This window comes from Ochlerotatus camptorhynchus, unplaced genomic scaffold, assembly GCF_037179485.1.
Source record: "Ochlerotatus camptorhynchus isolate MF236.1 unplaced genomic scaffold, CSIRO-AGI_Acam_v1.1 ptg000639l, whole genome shotgun sequence".
In the NCBI taxonomy this organism is placed as follows: Eukaryota; Metazoa; Arthropoda; class Insecta; order Diptera; family Culicidae; genus Ochlerotatus; species Ochlerotatus camptorhynchus.
In genome coordinates, this window is record NW_027041118.1 from 2,326,818 (window position 1) to 2,333,445 (window position 6,628).

The 6,628-nt window shown below is 37.5% G+C and overlaps 1 long non-coding RNA gene across 1 annotated transcript; it reads right to left on the bottom strand.

Annotated features, from left to right (window-relative positions):
* Positions 1–389: 389 nt before the first annotated feature.
* On the bottom strand, positions 390–6,102 carry LOC135714376 (uncharacterized). The gene is made up of 2 exons (XR_010518816.1): positions 1,972–6,102; positions 390–1,801 (listed from the first exon to the last, which is right to left on the bottom strand). It is a non-coding gene; the product is annotated as an uncharacterized LOC135714376 (long non-coding RNA).
* Between the last annotated feature and the right edge of the window lie 526 nt (positions 6,103–6,628).

Below are 6,628 nucleotides of genomic sequence, written 5' to 3' on the forward strand. Positions count from 1 at the left end.
GAAGAGTTTATCGTGACTCAGATGAGGTCTACCATCATTCCATTGGTGAACATCTGCATTTTAGCCTTCAAATGTACTCCACTTGGACAGTGTTGGGGAGAGTTAATTCTAGACGAAAGTGCAGACATGTAGATTGTGGTGGAAATATCGACGTTGATCGTAGCTAGAATCTACCGGAGCGACATTTGATTTCGAAATCAGCAGTCGAACTATCTCAGGTGTTCGAACGAAAGCTATGTATTTTTGCTTGAATTTCAGAGATTGTTTCCTTTTTGACGAGTTAGAGTATTCAAAGGTCTTGCATTAAAATCTACACTTTCGAAAAGCTCGCTTCAAAAAGAACCAGCAGGTTGAGCGATCTGCTGATTTGCTACAGGCTGCATTTGATCGTTTGATCAGCGTGAAGAACTCCATCCACTGTGGTGATCGATTGATTGGTAGCATGAATTTCAACACAAAACTTCAGCGCCAATTACTTTAATTCTTGAATCGCTATAGAATTGTGTCTGGGATTCCATCACTATTTTTCCCTAAAATGCTTAAATCCAGTTGGATTCCAACAGAAACCAACCTTGCATTACAATGACATCCAGCTTTGGTTCTGATGGAATCCAGCCTTGGATTCTGATTAAATTCATCCTTGGATTCTGATGGAATCGAGCATTGCATTCTGATGAAACCCAGCCTTGGATTCTGATATAATCCAGCCTTGGATTCTGATGGAATCCATCTTTGGATTCTGATGGAATCAAGCCTTGAATTATGATCGAATCCAGCCTTCGATTCTGATGGAATCTAGCCTTGGATTCTGATGGAATCCAGCCTTGAATTCTGATGGAATCCAGCCTTCGATTCTGATGAAATCCAACATTGGATTCTGATATAGTCCAGTCTTGGATTCTGATGGAATAGAAACCTAGGATTATGATGGATTTCAGCGTTGGATTCTGATGAAATCCCGCTTGGATTCTGATGGAATCTAGCCTTGGATTCTGATGGAATCAAGCATTGTATTCTCATGAAACCCAGCCTTGGATTCTGATGGAATCCAGCCTTGGATTCTGATGGAATCCAGCCTTGAACTCTGATGGAATCAAGCCTTCGATTCTGATGAAATCCAACATTGCATTCTGATGTAGTCCAGTCTTGGATTCTGATGGAATACAACCTAGGATTATGATGGAATTCAGCGTTGGATTCTGATGAAACCCAGCCTTGGATTCTGATGGAATCCAGCCTTGGATTCTGATGATATCCAGCCTTGGATTCAGATGGAATCCAGCCTTGGATTCTGATGGAATCTAACCTTCCTATGGAATCTAGCCTTATTTTCTGACGGAATCCAGCCTTGGATTATCATGATGGAATCTAGCCTTGAATTCTGATGGAATCCAGCCTTGGATTCTTGTGGAATCCAGCCATGGATTCTGATGGGATCCAGCCTTGGATTATGATGGAATCCTATTTTGGTTTCTGATGGAATCCAGCCTTAGATTCTGTTGAAATCCAACCTTGGATTCTGTTGAAATCCAGCATTGGATTCTGATGGAATCCAGCATTGGATTCTGATAGAATCCAGCATTAGATTCTGAATGCAATATTGGATTCTGATAGAATCCAGCCTTGGATTCTGGTGGAATCCAACGTTGAATTCTGATGGAATCTAGCTGTGGATTTTAATGGAATCTAGCCTTGGAATCTGATGCAATCCAGCCTTGGCATCTGATGGAATCCAGCCTTGGATTCTGATGGAATCCAGTTTTGGATTCAAATGGAATCTAGTCATGGATTCCAATGGAATCTAGTCATGGATTCAAATGGAATCTGTTCATGGATTCCAATAGAATCTAGTCATGGATTGCAGTGGAATTTAGCCTAGGATGCCAACGGAATACATTGTATTCGAATAGAATGTATATTTAGATTCCAATGGAATTCAGATTTGGGTGCAAATGGTTCTGTATTCCAAACTCAGCCTGATATTCCAAAATAATTCTGCCTTATACTCCTATGAAATCCACTACTAGAATAAAATGGAAATCCAAATGAAATTCAGCCTTGGAATCAAATGGAAAATAACTTTGAATCCCAATGGAATCTTGTCATGGATTTCAATCGAATCTAGGCATGGGTTTCAGTGGAGTTCAGCCTTAACTTCCAACGGAATTCAGCCTAGAAAGCCATCGGAAGAGAATACAGATTTAGTTCCCAATGGAAAAACCGTTCTGGAATCCAATGGAATTCAGTTCTGTATTCCAATGGGATTCAGTTCTGGATTCCAATGGAATGCAGCCTTATATTCTAATGAAATCCACTATCAGATCCAAATGAAATCCAGCCTTGGATTCCAATGGACTCCAGCATTGGATTTCAAATGAATCCAACCTTGAATTCTGATGGAATCCAGCCTTGAATTCTGATGGAATCCAGCCTTGAATTCTGATGGAATCCAGTCATGGATTCTAAAGGTATCTAGTTGTGGATTCAAATGGGATCTAGTCATGGATTCCAGTGGAATTTAGCCTAGGATACCAACGGAATACAGTTATGTATTTCAATAGAATGCAGATTTAGATTCCAATGGATATCTTTCTGGATTTCAGTGGAACACAGCCTGATATTTTAAAATAATTCTGCCGTATACCCTTATGAAATCTTTACAAGAATCCTATGGAAATCCAGTCTTGGTTTTAAATGAAACCCAGCCTTGGATTCTAATGGAATATAGCTTTGAATGCCAATGGAAGCTAGTCATGGAGTAGATGGAATTCAGTCTAGAAAGCCATTAGAATACAGTTTTGAATTCCAAAAGAATGCAGATTCAGATTCCATTGGAATTCAGTTCTGGAGTCCAATGGAATTCAGTTCTGTATACTAATGGGATTCAGTTCTCGATTCCAATGGAATTCAGCCTTATATTCTAATGAAATCCACTATCGGATTCAAATGAATTCAAGCCTTGGATTCCAATGGACTCCAGTATTGGATTTCAATGGAATCCAACCTTGGATTCCAATTAACTCCAGCATTGGATTCCAATGAAATCCAGCAATGGAATTAATTAATGGATTTCAGTGGATACGGTTCCAACGGAATTGGGTCAAGGATTCCAACAAAATTCAGTCTTTTATTCAAAAAAAAAACTTTTTTTTTTGATTACAATGGAATTCCATTGAATTCGTGATGTTGATTGCAACGGAATTCTGCCTTGGATTTCAAAGGAATCCAGTCTTAGATTTAAATGAATTTCAATGGAATCCAGCTTTGCATTCTTCTGGAATCCAGCCTTGGATTCCAATGCATTCCAACCTTAGTGATCCCAGCCTTGAATTGCAATGGAACACAACTTTGGACTCCTTACTAATCTATCCAATGGAATGCAGTATTGGTTTTCTTATGAACATAAACAAGGGTTACAACAGAATCAAGTCTAGTAATTAAAAACCGGAATCCAGCATTGGATTTCGATGTAAATTTTGTCTTAAATTCCAGCGGAATCTAGCTTTGATTTCCAACGGATTCCAAAGGAATTGAATCATGAATTCCTATGGAATTAAGTTTTAGTTTCCTTCGAAATCCCTAACAGGGTTCCATCGAAATCCAGCCTTGGGTTTCAACGGAATTTAGCCTTCGTTTTCAGCGGAATCCAGCCTAAGATTCTAATGAGTTCAAACGGTATTCTGCCTTACATTCTTACGGAATCCAGTCTTACGGATTTCAGCTTTGAATTTTGACGGGATACAGTTTATAATTCCATTGGAATCTAACCTTGAAAACCAATTGAATCCAATATAGGATAGCAACGGAAGTCGGTTTAGGATTGCATCAGAATCTAGTTACCAATTCCAATGTAATCTAATCTTGAATTTATGTAAATCCAGTCTTGGATTCCAATGAAATCATGATTTGTATTCCTACGAAATCCTTAACCGAATGTCATCGAAACTCAGCCTTGGTTTCCACTGTAATCCAGCTTTGGATTCTATCGGAATCCAGCCTTGGATTGCAGTAGAATCTGGCCTTTGCTTCAAACGAAATTCTCTCTTGAATTGAAGGGAAAAAGTTATGGATTTCTACGGAATTTAGCTAAGGAATCCTTCGAAATCCAGCATTGGATTCCAATATAATCCAGCCTTGAATCATAATGAAGTCTAGTTTTTGATTCCATTGGAATTCAGCCTTGAATTTCAATCAAATCCAGCCGTGGATTCTTATTGATTCCAGCCTTGTATTCCACTAGAATCCGGCCTTGACTCCTAATGTAATCCAGCCTAAAATCCAAATGGAATCTTTCCTAGGATTTGAATGGAATCCAGCCTAGGAACCGAACGGAATCCAACCTAGGATACAAATGGAATCCAGTTTAGGATCCGAATGGAATCCAGCCTAGGATCCGAATGGAATCCAGCCTAGAATCTAAATGGAATCCAGCCAAGGATTTGAATGGGATCCAGTCTAAGATCCAAATGGAATACAACCTTGCATTCGAACGGAATCCACAGCTTTGGCTTCCAAAGAAATTCAGTCGTGAATTTCAACGGAATTTACCTTTGAATATCTACAGAATTCAGTCATGTAGTACAATAAAATCCACCCCCAGATACGAATGGAATTCGGTTTTAAATTCCAACGAAATTTAGTCTTGGACTAAGACAAAAGTCCAGTCTCAGTTTCCAACGCATAACCCGCAATAAATTTTACCTTCAATCCATCCAATCCAGTACTGCACCGAGAATTTCGAAAACGTCAAACTGGCCGCAGTCTTGACAAGCTTTCTAGATTTCCAGCAGCGCTAAAAGATAGATAATCCTGTTTTTTTATTTATCAGAGGAAATGTCCATCATTCCAAATCGTCTCTATTTTTTTGGAATCCTTTTTTTTACAGTAGGTGCCGAAACCTTTGCCTGTTCGAACCAGTAGCCCGTAGTCAGTCCCATTTGTTTCAAACGTTGATCCCGAACAACAACCCTTCCTCCTTCCATTGGATGCGGACAATAATTATCAGAACAAAAAAAAAAAAAACGAAACTTGATTGAAATCGAAATTTGCGATTAAAAACAAAAACAGAAATTTTTTAGATGAGCATTTTTTTTTCAAACTTTGGAAGCTGAATTCCAACTCGATGCGGAAACGAATCTTGTTGTTGTTTGATATTTTGGATGTTCGACAGAAACAAAAAAATACGGTTTTTTTTTTCTTCTTAGTAGTGAATGCAAGTCTTTTCAATTGAGGAGAGGAACATCTCTTGCCAAAGTAGAAGCTAGTAGGAGAGGACGACCGGTGTAGTGACGGAAGTGAGGTTAGGAAATTTTTTAAATATTGATAGAAATATTTAGCGAACACAAAAAGGAAAAACAGTGATAGCTGCGATGCTCTGCGACACTTTGTTGGTATCCTATTGAAAAGCGAGTAGGCTTTGTGAGTTCTTTGCTTGATCAACGTTATTTATTTATTTAATTTCCTATTTATTTATTTATGACATAGGGTAGCGAATTACTCGGCTAGGATTTGTGTTTATTTTATGTTGTGGAACAATTGATCAACTGCCAAATTTTACATGGAAAAATTGTAGGAAAATTTTAGAATTGGTTCCGTTTGAAAGGCCCCTTCCACAAATGCATTGATCTCGTTTTTTACATTACGTTTTAAATATGCTATTTTTCTTTCAATTGTTTAGCATAAAAAAAGTTAAATAATGCAAAACTGTGAGAACAATAATGAAGAACTAAAAAGCGAAGAAACGAAATTATTTTTATCCCAAAAGCAATAAGTGCGTCGGAATGAATAAAAAGAAGAATAAGAAGAAGAAGAAGAAGAAGCGCAGACTAAATTTTCAAACAATACATTCAAAAACCTGATTTTCTCCATCGAAGCAAAGAATAATACTTACAGAAAAAAAAACGGTAAAGAATATTAATGAGAATACTTATTATATTTACTTATGAAGTCGATTCAAAACTGATACCTTAAATACTAGTGAATACTAAACAAAAAAAAAAGAAATAAGCAAACGCACTCCTTTAGATTAGCCGAAGGAAACCGAATGTAGGCAAATGGATCGTTTTACGACTAAAAAAAAATGAATGGAAGACATATACTAGCTAAAAGTACGTGTAAAGTAAGGCAAAAATCTTTAAACAGAAATAAAAATGAGTACATATGGTTGTGTCAAAAAGTAAAAAAAAAATTATACATGAGAAAGCATGAGGTAAAATAAGCATGAAGTAATACACATAAAAAGAAAATACAACTAAAATATACTCTACACATAAGTGAAATCAATAAAACAGAAAATAAACTATATAGATGAAATCAGATAAATCTAAGAAAAGAAGAAAAAAATACAAAAAACAAACTAGATTATTTATACAAAAGATATTTATGGTTATGGTTGCCGGATCCGGTCGGTTGATTCGACGGATCCAGGAGCCACTATCCTTGTTCCTCGATCCCATCCCACCCTCCGGTTTTCCCCCTCAGCATTTTGTTTGGATTGGCAACGGATGTTGGAAGTAGAAGCTTTCGCAAAAGATTTCAAACTTTGTTTTAGTTTAAACTTGTTCCTCCTCTCCCTCAATCGTAGTGAGCCAAAACGCTGCCTAGCACAACGACAGCAGTGGTGGTTCAA